Source organism: Bos indicus x Bos taurus, chromosome 11 (genome assembly GCF_003369695.1).
Source record: "Bos indicus x Bos taurus breed Angus x Brahman F1 hybrid chromosome 11, Bos_hybrid_MaternalHap_v2.0, whole genome shotgun sequence".
NCBI lineage: Eukaryota > Metazoa > Chordata > Mammalia > Artiodactyla > Bovidae > Bos > Bos indicus x Bos taurus.
Genome location: NC_040086.1, coordinates 16,146,835 through 16,162,553, shown reverse-complemented (window position 1 = coordinate 16,162,553; position 15,719 = coordinate 16,146,835).

The following is a 15,719-nucleotide window of genomic DNA, read 5'->3' as shown; positions in this document are numbered from 1 at the left end:
GAATCCTGGAAAAAATGAAGGTGGAAAAGGAATGAAAAGCATCAACAAAGATTTACAGTTGAAAGGACTTTATATAGAAGTATTTAGGAGGGTATAAAAGCAGAAAGAGTGAAGGGCATTACAAAACATCCCATTTCATCCCATCTGCAGCCTCCTTTCTTCTTTGGCTTTGCTCAGGAGTAAACAGAAGCCAGACTTTCTAATCTAATCACATGCTTGGTTAAAGTCCCAATTCTTTGGAGTCACCTACTCAAATTTTAATATACACACAAATCACCTGGATATTATGTGAAAATGCATATCTTGACTCAATAGCACTGGGTTAGGGCCCCCAGGTTCTGTTGATATGCAGACGCTCACTTCAAGTAGGCAGGTGTAGGAGATTTCCTCAGTAAAGGAAGTTTTAATTATCAGCCTAGTTACTGTTGAGAATTTCCCTATTTCCCAATATCAAAGAATAGCACTACATCACAAAATCATGATTTTTACCTCAATCAAAAGATGATAAAAAAATATGATTTTAAAAGATGATAAAATAAATCATGTGGTATTACAGATTCATTGGTTTATTCATTCCACAAATAATTATTGAGCACCTTACTCTGTGCAACACACAGTTCTACACTCTAAGGATAAATCTAAACCAAATCAAAGTCCTATCCTCAGAATGACACTTACACTTTAGTGGGAGGAACAGGTTAAAAGCAAATAAATATACAACACAAAGCTAGATAGGGAAAATAAAATCAAGGAAAAGGAGTGGTGATAGAAGGGTAGGTGGCTCTACCTTGCCAAGAAAGACCTCTTCAGTTTTTCACCCTATGAGTCTAATCAAACTTTCCTTTCTCTTTTAGAAGTACCAGTCAAACCATATCACTCTTTCCCAAATCACTGCTACTAACCTTACAATGGGCTTCCCTGGTGGCTCAGATGGCAAAGAATCTGCCTGCAATGCGGGAGACCTGGATTCGATCCCTGGGTTGGGAAGATCTCCTGGAGGAAGGCACAGCAACCCACTCCAATATTCTTGCCTGGAGAATCCCCATGGACAGAGGAGCCTGGTAGGCTATAGTCCGTGAAATCACAAAGAGTCAGACAGAACTGGGCGACTAAGCACAGAACACAAACCTTCAGTTCAGTTCACAGGCTCAGTCATGTCCAACTATTTGCAACCCCATGGATCGCAGCACGCCAGGCTTCCCTGTCCATCACCATCTCCCGGAGTTTACTCAAACTCCTGTCCATCGAGTTGGTGATGCCATCTAACCATCTCATCCTCTGTCGTCCCCTTCTCCTCTCACCTTCAATCTTTCCCAGCATTAGGGTCTTATCCAATGACTTAGTTCTTCACATCAGGTGGCCAAAGTATTGGAGTTTCAGCTTCAGCATCAATCCTTCCAATGAATATTCAGCACTGATTTCCTTTAGGATGGACTGGTTGGATCTCCTTGCAGTCCAAGGGACTCTCAAGAGTCTTCTCCAACTCCACAGTTCAAAAGCATCAATTTTTTTGTGCTCACCTTTCTTTATAATCCAACTCTCACATCCATACATGACTGCTAGAAAAACTAGCTTTGACTAGATGGACCTTTGTTGGCAAAGTGATGTCTCTGATTTTGAATATGCTATCTAGGTTGGTCATAGCTTTTCTTCCAAGGGGCAAGCTTCTTTTAATTTCATGGCTGCAGTCACCATCTAAAGTGATTTTGGAGCCCCCCAAAATAAAGTCAGCCTCTGTTTCCCCATCTATTTGCCAAGAAGTGATGGGACCGAATGCCATGATCTTAAGTTTTCTGAATGTTGAGTTTTAAGCCAAATTTTTCACTCTCCTCTTTCACTTTCATCAAGAGGCTCTTTACTTCTTCATTTTCTGCCATAAGAGTTGTGTCATCTGCATATCCGAAGTTATTGATATTTCTCCCAACGATCTTGATTCCAGTTTGTGCTACATCCAGCCCAGCATTTCGCATGATGTACTCTGCATATAAGTTAAACAAGCAGGGTGACAATATAAAGCCTTGACATCCTCCTTTCCCAGTGTAGAACCAGTCCACTGTTCCATGTCTGGTTCTAACTGTTGCTTCTTGACCTGCATACAGATTTCTCAAGAGGCAAGTCAGGTGGTCTGGTATTGCCATCACCTGAAGAATTTTCCACAGTTTGTTGTGATCCATACAGTCAAAGGCTTTAGTGTAGTCAATAAAGCAGATGTTTTTCTGGAACTCTCTTATTTTTTTCATGATCCAACAGATGTTGGCAATTTGATCTCTGGTTCTTCTGCCTTTTCTAAATCCAGCTTGATTATATGGAAGTTCACAGTTCATGTACTGCTGAAGCCTGGCTTGGAGAATTTTGAGCATTACTTTGCTAGCGTGTGAGATGAGTGCAATTGTGTGGTAGTTTGAGCATTCTTTGGCATTGCCTTTCTTTGGGATAGGAATGAAAACTGACCTTTTCCAGTCCTGTGGCCACTGCTGAGTTTTCCAAATTTACTGACATATTGAGTGCAACACTTTCACAGCATCATCTTTTAGGATTTGAAATAGCTCAACTGGAATTCCATCACCTCCACTAGCTTTGTTCATAGTGATGCTTCCTAAGGCCCACTTGACTTCACATTCCAGGATGTCTGGCTCTAGGTGAGTGATCACACCATCGTGATTGTCTGGGTCATGAATATTTTTTTTGTATAGTTCTGTGTATTATTGCCACCTCTTAATATCTTCTGCTTCTGTTAAGTCCATACCATGTCTGTCTTTTATTGTGCCCATCTTTGCTTGAAACTCTCCCTTGGTATCTCTAATTTTCTTGAAGAGAAAGACATCCCACAATATACTTTAATTCATGCTTTCTTGATATGAAAACAATATATAGAAAAATAATTCAGTAACTTTCCCTGGGAGTGTTGCCCTGGGAAAAATACCAGAATCTGAGAGCTGTAAAGCTTATATCTCTATTTGTCAGAGCTAATCAAAAACTGCAAAAACATCCATACTCTTTCCTTGCTATCTCTTAACATAGATGAGAATCCAAAATGTGACATATATCTTCAACCAAAGAACAAATAATCCTAAGGGCAAGAAGCCTTTTGTTTTATTTGCATCTGTCTAATTTGACTTATGCAGAATTGGGCACCCTCCCACAACATTTTAATAAGTATTTACACATTACCATTCCCCAAAGACTTACCTGATAAAAGTCTTCCTTGGAACTAATTATATACTTCAAGATAATCTTACTCTCCATGGATACACTCTGAGACAGAAACTGCAAATCTCGATGCTTAAATGAGCTCAGAGCTCCTCCTTGTGGATTCTATCTGTGAATGCTCCTCCTTCCTAAATATTGATCAATCTGTGTGCATGTGTGCTAAGTTGCTTCGGTCATGCCCAGCTCTTTGCGACCCAATGGACCATAGCCTGCCAGGCTCCTTTGTCCATGGGATTCTCCAGGCAAGAATACTGCAGTGGGTTGCCATGCCCTCCTCCAGGGGATTTTCCTGACCCAGGGATGGAACCCACATCTTACATACAGGTGGATTCTTTACCACTGGTGTCACCTGGGAAGCCTCTCTGAACCCCACAGTATCCCCTCAATTAGCATATGTGAAAAGGTTATTAGTTAAACATACATCAAGACAGTGAACCAACAACTAGATATAATCCATTTAGTGGTATAATTTATAATACTTTAAACAGACATTTCAATTTTACACATATATGTTCCCATGTTGGACACTCTCTTTACAAAGGTACGCCTTAGATTATTTTTCCTAGGGCTTCCTAGGTTGCTTTTGTGGTAAAGAACCTGCCTACCAATGCAGGAAACAACATGTGTGTCCAATCTCTGGGTCAGGAAAATCCCCTGGAGGAAGGTATGGCAACTCACTCCAGTAGTCTTGCCTGGAGAACCCCATGGACAGAGGAACCTGAAGGGCTATAGTCCATGGGGTCACATAGAGTTGGACACGACAGAAGTGACTAAGCACACCAGACAATGAATATGCCACATACCCTTTCCCAAGGAGGGATACAATGTTATGCTATCCTTTCAATTCTTAGAGGATTTACTAGCTTGATCTTAAATGTTACACTCTGTACCAGTCAAGCCTCACCAATTGCATGCAAAGCTGCCTCTATGTGTGTGTGACCAGTACAGTAGCACAGAGACTCACACTCAGAAGGGTCCCCTGGTTGCAGCTAAGGCACTGCAATCTTTGCCTTAAAATTCTTAATAATTTCATCTTTGAATTTGTGTTTTCTAAGTGAAGTCCAATAGGACAATGGAGCATGTGCCAGGAGGCGCTGGAGACTTGGCTCACGTGTAATCCTGACTCCCGTTGCCTCCCTGGGATGTGTTCTCAGCTGCCCAACTCCTGACTTCAGTGGTGGTCTGCACCCTCCCACACAACCTTCCAGTAGGTTGGGGTATGGGTGTGGCAGGCTTTAGGGTGATGTGTAAAAGAAAGTACATACCCCTGTCTCAGGGAGGAATATGGTGTTGGCCATCCCCTTTTTGGACTGGCAGCACCCCAGTAAGCTTATTAGCAGGAGACAAGGAGAGTAAGCTTCTCACTTACTCCTTATCCAGTGATCCAGCACACCCTAGTGTGGCAGCTGCAATCACTTGGGGATCACCTATCCACTGCTGGTTAAGGTAGCAATCCTATGGGAATGGGAGACTGACTTTCCATGGAGGTCTCAGTTCAGTTCAGTTCAGTTCAGTCGCTTGGTCGTGTCTGACTCTGCGACCCCATGAACCGCAGCACACCAGGCCTCCCTGTCCATCACTAACTCCCGGAGTTTACCCAAACTCATGTCCACTGAGTCGGTGATGCCATCCAACCATCTCATCCTCTGTCGTCCCCTTCTTCTCCTGCCCCCAATCCCTCCCAGCATCAGAGTCTTTTCAAATGAGTCAGCTCTTCACATCAGGTGGCCAGAATATTGTATTATATTTTATCACAAAAACTTTCAATTCTATTCCTAGTAGAAATTTTCTACCTGTTTCTTAAATGTTTCTTAATTTATTGAGGTTACCAGGATATGTGTGTTAATTGAAAAGTTAATAATTGGTCTAGTCCCTCAAACCCTGAATTGCTGAGGGGAAGTGAGTACTAAGAAACTAGGTTCCTGCCTATTTAGTTCAATTCTCAATTCTGTTCATGACACAGTTGAGAATCTACTGCTCTTCATTTTAAAAGTTTCATTTTCTGACAAATTTTTAAATCCTGAGTATTTTCTCACTTGAAACAGTTACCTTCTTAGTTCCTATAGATAAATGGAAAGGTAATCACTGATTCTAATTCTATCCAAGGTCATCCACCCTCTAGGTTATTCATTCTCTTAAACTGTACAGTCTAAAGGATGCTATGTTTTTAAGGAAGAAAAACAATGTGAAGCTTTTCCAGAATGTCCTATCTCAAGGCACAATTTAGAGTAGAATTTCTGAACATTTTTGTATTATAGACCCCTTTGGCGGCCTGGTGTAAAACTTACAAACCCTTTGTCAGATAATATTTCTAAATACATAAGGTAAAACATATAGGATTATAAAGAAAATAATTATACTAAAATATGGTAATAAAAATATTTCCAAACTATTATAGTTTATTAACATCTTAACATCCATCAATCTAATGATCACCATAACTTTAGTGATGAACAAGAAAAAAATTTCAAGATACTAAAACTGTAATGTGATATGAAGATAACTGTTATTTCTTTTGATGTATAAAGCACAGTTTCTGACAATACTTCCATAATTTGTTATTTACACTTGTAATTAGAGAAAATGCTGACTTTTAGTTAACTGTAATTTTTCCACTCGAAATTCCTAGACCTCTATTTTCTATCCATGAACACTCAATTGGTCCATGGACCAGGTAAAGAACCTCCAAATTAGAAGAATCTAACAGCTTAAATTAAAAAAAAAAAAAAGAATATTATGTTACTTGCTGTATTTTAAGTCACTGAAAGTACATATGGGCTTCCCTGCTGGCTCGGTGGTAAAGAATCTGCCTGCCAATGCAGGAGGCGTGCGGTTGATCCCTGGGTTGGGAAGATCCCCTGGAGAAGGAAATGGCAACCCACTCCAGTTTTCTTGCATGGGAAATCCCATGGACAGAGGAGGCTGGGGGTTTACAGTCTATTAGGTCACAGAGTCGAACATGACTTAGTGACTGTACAACAACAACAAAAGTACATATCCCATATTTAAATAATTGTAATGACTTTATTCAGGTATGATCTGAATGACTATCCAGGTATGACCCAAATCAAATTCCTTACAATTATACAGTGGAAGTGACAAGTAGATTCAAGGGATTAGATTTGATAGACAGAGGGCCTGAAGAACTATGGATGAAGGTTCATGACACTGTACAGGAGGCAGTGATCAAAACAATCCCCAAGAAAAAGAAATGCAAAAAGGCAAAATGGTTGTCTGAGGAAGCCGTACAAATAGCTATGAAAAGAGAAGCAAAAGGCAAAGGAGAAAAGGAAAGATATACCCATTTGAATGCAGATTTCCAAAGAATAGCAAGGAGAGATAAAAAAAAGTCTTCCTCAGTGATCAATGCAAAGAAATAGAGGAAAACAATAGACTGGGAAAGACTAGAGATCTCTTCAAGAGAATTAGACACACCAAGGGGAAATTTTCATGCAAAGATGGGCACAATAAAAAACAGAAATGATATAAACCTAACAGAAGTAGAAGGTATTAAGAAGAGGTGGCAACAATACACAGAACTACACAAAAAAGATCTTCACAACCCAGATAATCACGATGGTGTGATCACTCACCTAAAGCCAGACATCCTGGAATGGGAAGTCAACTAGGCCTTAGGAAGCATCACTATGAACAAAGCTAGTGGAGGTGATGGAATTCCAGTTGAGCTATTTCAAATCCTAAAAGATGACGCTGTGAAAGTGTTGCACTCAATATGTCAGTAAATTTGGAAAACTCAGCAGTGGCCACAGGACTGGAAAAGGTCAGTTTTCATTCCAATCCCAAAGAAAGGTAATGCCAAAGAATGTTCAAACTACCACACAACTGCACTCATCTCACACGCTAGCAAAGTAATGCTCAAAATTCTCCAAGCCAGGCTTCAACAGTACACGAACTGTGAACTTCCAGATGTTCAAGCTGGATTTAGGAAAGGCAGAGGAACCAGAGATCAAATTGCCAACAGCTGTTGGATCATCAAAAAAGCAAGAGAGTTCCAGAAAAACATCTACTTCTGCTTTATTGACTATGTCAAAGCCTTTGACTGTATGGATCACAACAAACTGGAAAATTCTGAAAGAGATGGGAATACCAGACCACCTGACCTTCCTCCTGAGAAATCTGTATGCAGGTCAAGAAGCAACAGTTAGAATTGAAGATGGAACAACAGACTGGTTCCAAATTGGGAGAGGAGTATGTCAAGGCTGTATATTGTCACCTGCTTATTTAACTTATATGCAGAGTAGATCAAGAGAAATGCTGGGCTAGAGGAAGCACAGCTGGAATCAAGACTGCTGGGAGAAATATCAATAACCTCAGATATGAAGATGACACCACCTTTATGGCAGAAAGTGAAGAAGAAGTAAAGAGACTCTTGATGAAAGTGAAAGAGGAGAGTGAAAAAGTTGGCTTAAAGCTCAACATTCAGAAAACTAAGATCATGGCATCTGGTCCCATCACTTCATGGGAAATAGATGGGGAAACAGTGGAAACAGTATCAGACTTTAGTTTTTTAGGCTCCAAAATCACTTTAGATGGTGACTGCAGCCATGAAATTAAAAGATGCTTGCTGCTTGGAAGAAAAGCTATGACCAACCTAGACAGCATATTAAAAAGCAGAGACATTACTTTGCCAACAAAGGTCCATCTAGTCAAAGCTATGGTTTTTCCAGTAGTCATGTATGGATGTGAGAGTTGGGCTATAAAGAAAGCTGAGTGCCAAAGAATTGATGCTTTTGGGTTTTTTTTGTTTTTTTGGGTTTTTTTTTGGCTTAAGAAAAAAGAAACAAGGCAAACCTGCAGATCTCCCTGGTCACTCCTAGCTTCTCCTCTCTCTTTCTCAGCTGCTTTCTATTTTTTTTTTAATTTTTTATTCCTTTATTTCTCATGTGTTCCCCATCCTGAACCCTCCTCCCTCCTCCCTCCCCATACCATCCCTCTGGGTCATCCCAGTGCACCAGCCCCAAGCATCCAGCATCGTGCATTGAACCTGGACTGGCATCTCGTTTCATACATGACATTTCACATGTTTCAATGCCATTCTCCCAAATCTTCCCACCCTCTCCCTCTCCCACAGAGTCCATAAGCCTGTTCTATACATCAGTTTCTCTTTTGCTGTCTCGTATACAGGGTTATCGTTACCATCTTTCTAAATTCCATATATATGCGTTAGTATACTGTATTGGTGTTTTTCCTTCTGGCTTACTTCACTCTGTATAATAGGCTCCAGTTTCATCCACCTCATTAGAACTGATTCAAATGTATTCTTTTTAATGGCTGAGTAATACTCCATTGTGTATATGTACCACAGCTTTCTTATCCATTCATCTGCTGATGGACATCTAGGTTGCTTCCATGTCCTGGCTATTATAAACAGTGCTGCGATGAACATAAATCAATAAAATTAGAAACGAAAATGGAGAGATCACAACAGACAACACAGAAATACAAAGGATCATAAGAGACTATTATCAACAATTATATGCCAATAAAATGGACAACGAGGAAGAAATGGACAAATTCTTAGAAAAGTACAACTTTCCAAAACTCGACCAGGAAGAAATAGAAAACCTTAACAGACCCATCACAAGCACGGAAATTGAAACTGTAATCAAAAATCTTCCAGCAAACAAAAGCCCAGGTCCAGACGGCTTCACAGCTGAATTCTACCAAAAATTTAGAGAAGAGCTAACACCTATCCTGCTCAAACTCTTCCAGAAAATTGCAGAGGAAGGTAAACTTCCAAACTCATTCTATGAGGCCACCATCACCCTAATTCCAAAACCTGACAAAGATCCCACAAAAAAAGAAAACTACAGGCCAATATCACTGATGAATATAGATGCAAAAATCCTAAACAAAATTCTAGCAATCAGAATCCAACAACACATTAAAAAGATCATACACCATGACCAAGTGGGCTTTATCCCAGGGATGCAAGGATTCTTCAATATCCGCAAATCAATCAATGTAATACACCATATTAACAAATTGAAAAACAAAAACCATATGATTATCTCAATAGATGCAGAGAAAGCCTTTGACAAAATTCAACACCCATTTATGATAAAAACTCTCCAGAAAGCAGGAATAGAAGGAACATACCTCAATATAATAAAAGCTATATATGACAAACCCACAGCAAACATTATCCTCAATGGTGAAAAATTGAAAGCATTTCCTCTAAAGGCAGGAACAAGACAAGGGTGCCCACTTTCACCATTACTATTCAACATAGTTTTGGAAGTTTTGGCCACAGCAATCAGAGCAGAAAAAGAAATAAAAGGAATCCAAATTGGAAAAGAAGAAGTAAAACTCTCACTATTTGCAGATGACATGATCCTCTACATAGAATTGATGCTTTTGAACTGTGGAGTTGGAGAAGACTCTTGAGAGTCACTTGGACTGCAAGGAGATCCAAACAGTCCATCCTAAAGAAAATCAGTCTTGAATATTCATTGGAAAGACTGATGCTGAAGCTGAAACTCCAATACTTTGGCCACCTGCTGCGAAGAGTTGACTCACTGGAAAAGACCCTGATGCTGGGAAAGATTGAGGGCAGGAGGAGAAGGGGACGACAGAAGATGAGATGGTTGGATGGCATCACTAACTCAATGGACATGAGCTTGAGTAAACTCCGGGAGTTGGTGATGGACAGGGAAGCTTGGCATGCTGTAGTCCATGGGGTTGCAGAGTCAGACACAAATGAGCAACTGAACTGAACTGAATGACTTTATTGCCAATATATTTAATTGCCAACTTTAATACAAATATAGAATTATATTTTCCGTTCAAAGCTTTGAATTCTCCACATGTAAGTCATACTTTCATGATTTGGATAGTCAGTGTGCTATAATGATACTATAAACTCTATATGAATCAGGTTCATCTTGGATTACTTCCAAGGATACTTAGGTATCAAAACGGCTTGCTTTCAAATGGCCCAACTCCAAGGTAGATTCCAGAGCATGAACTCCAGGAAATATTACAAGGAGGCTTCCAGGTAGCTACTCCATTGCACAGTATGTAAGGTTTCTAATTGCATAATGTGTAAGGTTTAGACATTCCCCAATTAGTGGTGGATTTCCTGGCAAAACTTTGTAAACAACTAAGAGTCAATAAATTGTCATGTACAAATCAAGAAATTTTAAATACATACCAAATGCAATTTCCTTCTCATAAGAATCAAAATATTCTTCTGAAAGGAGTTCAGTTTTCAAATACAAAATACAGGATGTTGTGGTTCACAAATTTCCATGCATACACACTGCCAAAAGACTACTAAACTGATTACCTTACTCATTTACTTGCAAGGATTTACCATAAATCTTAATCGTGACAATTTACTTCCTCACTCTAGACCAAGATACACTATTAATCAAGTTGGTACAGTTTGAGTTGAAAAACAAAATATTTCAATGAAGAAAATTTCAATGTACTGTTCCAAGTATGATCACTTATGTAACACTACCATCTAGTGGTTCTCTTCTACAACACAGGAAACTAACAAATTCTGTGCTTTGATTCAGGGAAAGTTTCTTTTTAAAAAGGTATTGTTGTATGTATATTTGGTAGACTTCTTACATCCTCAACAAAAGAATCTAAGCAGACATTAATAATAAAAGTTCTATTTATTAGACCTGGGACAGCTAGTCAGTACTGGTCATTTACTCTTGCTGTTGTTCACTCTCTCAGTCAAGTCTGACTCTTTGAGAGCCTATGGACTGCAGCACACCAGGTTTCCCCGTCCTTCACTATCTCCCGGAGTTTCCCCAAGTTCACTGGTGATGCTATCCAACCATCTCATCCTCTGCCGCCCTCTTCTCCTTTTGCCTTCAGTCTTTCCTAGAATCAGGGTGTTTTCCAGTGAGTCGGCTGTTCACGTCAGATGGCTAAAGTACTGGACCTTCAGCTTCAGCATCAATTCTTCCAATGAGTACTCAGGGTTGATTTCCTTTAGCAATGACTAGCTTGACCTCCTTGCTGTCTAAGGGACTCTCAAGAATCTTCTCCAGTACCACAGTTCAAAAGCATCAATTCTTCAGCACTCAGCCTTCTTTTTGGTCCAACTCTCACATCTGTACATAACTACTGGAAAGACCACAGCTTTGACTATATGGACCTTTGTTGGCAAAGTGATGTCTTTGTTTGTAATATGCTGCCCAGGTTTGTCATAGCTTTCCTTCCAAGAAGCAAGTGTCTTCTAATTTCATGACTACAGTCACCATCCACAGTGATTTTAAAGCCCAAGAAGAGAAAATCTGTCACTGCTTCCACTTTTCCCCTTCTGTTTGCCATGAAGTGATGGGACTGGAAGCCATGATCTTAGTTTTCTGAATGTTGGTTTTAAGCCAGCTTTTTCACTCTCCTCTTTCATCTTCAAGAGGCTCTTTAGTTTGCTTTCTTCCATTAGAGTGGTATCATCCACATATCTGAGGTTGTTGATATTTCTCCCAGGAATCTTGATTCCAGTTTGCAACATATCCAGCCCTGCATTTTATTTACTCTAGGTTATAATTATTTGATATGACATCAGTTATAATAATTTTAAACATTTTAGCAAATAACTCATATCTCTTTCTTCAAAAATATTCACCACAGAATACAGAATAAAAATGACTCTGGTATAGGTACTACACTGAATCCATTCTAATTTGTCATTCATTTTAAAGCGAATCATTTACAAGTATATTAATAGAAAATTAATTTCTTGTGAGACACTTCACAGCTAATTGTGATATCTCTGTCAACACTGCAGTGAAGAACCACTTGTATCGTTGCATTAAAGAGTGGGGCCAGAGAAGACGGTCATGTCCCAGATCTCAGGCAAGTTCTTGGGACAGCCTCTGAATATGGGTTCTTGGCTTCACGTAGGAAAGAATTCAAGAGTGAGCCACAGTAAAGTGAAAGGAAGTTTATTTGGGGAGATTCACCCTCCATAGACAATGTGTGCCATCTTACAAGGCAGAGGTATGGAAATATCAGTTTTTATACAGGTGGGTAATTTTATAGGTTAATGAGTGGGAGGATTACTTCAACTATTTTGGGAAAGGGGTAGGGATTTCCAGGAATTGGGCCACCACTTTTTGGCCTCTTAGGGAACAGCCTCAAAACAGTCTTGGCACCTGGGGGCGTGTCATTTAGCTTGCTGATATAATACAATGATGTAATACTGAGGCTAAAGGTCTAGTGGAAGTCAACTGTCTTCTATTTTGGAGTATGTTGGTTCTGATCAGTTTATGCAACGTCCTCACTGGCTGTCTTTCTTTCAAAGGTTGTACCCTGCCCCCTTCCCATCTCAGTGTGGCATACAGTAGATACTGTAGATACTGTATCTACTGTGGCATACAGTAGATACTCTATTTGATGAAAGTTATCATTTTACTTAATGTGAATCTTCAAGAATATGAGAGAGGGTGAGAGGGATGGAAGGAGTAAACAAATGACTCTGTAATCTAGTCAAATGGCTCAACATCTCCAGGGACTAGGAACCTGCTAATTTCTGAAGCAGGGCCCATTATAATTTTTTTTTATATTTTACTTACAATATTGTTAGTTTCAGGTGTACAACAAAGTGATTTGGATTGGGTTTTTTTCATTATAGGTTATTACAAGATATTAGATACAATTTCCTGTGTGTTTGTGTTGCTCAGTCATGTCTGACTCTTTGGACCCCATGGGACATAGCTCAGCAGGCTCCTCTGTCCATGGAATTCTCCAGGCAAGAAAACCAGAGTGGGTTGTCATTTCCTTCTCCAGGGAATCTTCCCAACCCCGAGATCAAACCCAGGTCTCCTACACTGCAGGCAGATTCTTTACCATCTTAGTCACCAGGAACTTATAATTTCCTGTACCATACAGTAAATCCCTGTTACTTATCTATTTTATGTACAGTAGTTAGTATCTGTTAATCCCATACTCCTAATCTGTCCCTCTCTCCCTTTCTGTCTCTACTTTGGTAACCATAAATTTTTTTTCTATATCTGTGAGTCTATTTCTAAGAAACTTATTTCTTAAGTTGAACCAAATTTAATTTTTCCTTGAAGCTTCTTCCCACCCAATGGTGCATATTCTACTCTCTGCAGCTATACAGGACTGCTTCATTCCTGATTACATATCACAATCCTAAAAATATTTGAAGAGTTAGCACATTTTTCTCTTTAAACTAAAAACTGCCAGTTCTTTCAACTATATCTCCCATAGTATAATTTTTCAGTCTTCACACTATCTGGCTACTCTCCTCTTGCATTTATTTCCTTTCTTTGATGCCTCTTCTATACCTAGCATTCCCACTGAGCATGTTGGACTCTGTAGCCTTGACTACATCAACCTAAATAAAGAGGTAAACTGAGGCAAAATCTAATTACCAGAACTTCAGTTTATTCCAGAATAGCAGAGGAAATGCAAATCAGGAAATGTATGCTGTAGCAAGCTACAGGCAATCCCATTGAGGGTTTGGGATAGGTTGCATTTATGAGCATGGAGTGCAAAGAGGGAAAAGTCCAGAGGCCAAGGAGTAAATTCATTGATTTGTGGATGGAAAGAGATTCTTAGCAGATGTTGACTGGTTAAAACGTAAGTCTTGGGTCTTTGGGAAATCAGGTATTTATATGAAATCAGTCTCTCAGTTCTTAAAATTCCATCCTTCTGCAGGTACATGCATGAGATTATCCATTATATATCCTTCAATTCCATTTTAGATTGGGATCCTTTCACAACTACTCAATGAAAGTGGCCTTGTTTTTCTCTAGGCCAAACAATTCAAGTCACTCTGTCTAATGTTATTTTCTGCTCTTTGGTCCTCTATATTGCTGCTATCACCCTAAAGTACTGATTTTCAATTTGTGTTCCTGGAAACCCTAGGGTTAGCAGAAGTATCTCAGGGCAGTTCAGTCGGAGCCAACAGCCAAGAGTGAAAAGTTCCCATATCCTCACCTTAGCTAGAGCAACTACACTTTACATTCAGCTTCTGTATGAAATTTCATTTGAAAATATGGTTTGAGGGGGGATGACTTTTAAAGTTTGAATAGTATCACCCTAGAACAGAGGAATTTAGACAAGGATGTCCACAAAATAAAAGAAATTCTGGGGGCCAAAGATCTATTCAGACAAGAACACCTTGCCCTTTGAGCTGAGCTTCTAAGCAACATATCAACCTGAGATCAATATAACAATTGCATTCAGAGGGTGTTTCTTCTGTTGTTTTGTTTTCCCCCAGTTTAAATTGGTATATGCAAATTGCACTTCCTCAGATTCAGAATATGTGATGCTGTATTTTCATTCCTGAAGGTCAAAAGCCAGTTTCCTCTGGTCAAGAACACTTATAACTAGTGTGTGTGTGTGGGTGTGTGGGTGTGTGTGGGTATGGCTCTGTGTGCGTGTGTGTGTGTGCTCAGTTGTGTCCGCATCTTTGCCACCCCATGGACTGTAACCCACCAGGCTCTGTCCATGCAATTTTCCTGGCAAGAATACTGGAGTGGATTGCCATTTCCTACTCCAGAGGATCTTTTCTACCCAAGGATGGAACCCACGTCTCTTGCCTCTCCTGCATTGGCAGGCGTATTTTTTATGACTAGTGACACCTGGAAAGCCATCATCATTCTTCTGCCTCCCTTAATTGCTTTTCTCCCATGCATATCTTATTGAAACAACATGGTCCTCAGTTATCTAAGTTGTAAAGTGGGAGGAGTCATTTACAGCTGTTACTCTTTCCCACCAGCCCTCATATCAGTCAATGAATCAAACCAGAAAAAAAAAGAAAGAAAGAAAAATTCTTGATTTACTCTTTAAATGGCATTTGTTTTCTTGAACAATATGGGCACAATGTCATTTCATATCCTTTAGGTCGGAATTCTGTTGGCTGAGATAGCATTACAGAATCCTGGTTTTAAGAGTTATTAACAAAACATGCATTATATAACTATGCAATTGAATATGTAAATCAAATAAAGATACATATGTTTTATATCTTTTTTAGAATCACAGAACTATCAGATGCTTTTCTTAAGACAGCACATGATTCTCTCCATTTCTCCTGCATCTGATATAAAGATGAGCATTCTTTATAATCAGTACCACTGGCAGAAATCTAACAAGGAAGCAGAGGAGAAGTGTATTTAGAGTTTATTTATTAAAATATAATAAGAACAAGAGCTATACATAGACCAGCTGCATATAGCAGACTATGGATCACCAGCCAAACAAAATTAAAACAATATTACAAATCTCCCATCTCTCAAGAAACATGCATAACTCAAAGCAAAACTTTGTCAATTCCTTTTCTTCTTCTTGCAAATTCTTTCATCTTCCCACTCTAACAAACTGTCTCTCCAACCAACTACCTTGGTATGGCAGGCACACATACACCTTCATTCTCTTACTCTCATCCAGTTCTTCTGAGCCTCTCTTCCTAAGATTTTTTTCCTTTTCCTCTATCTTTCTGGTCTTATCCTGCTCTACCACTTATCTCAATTCTAGATAATTTTAAAAGCCTG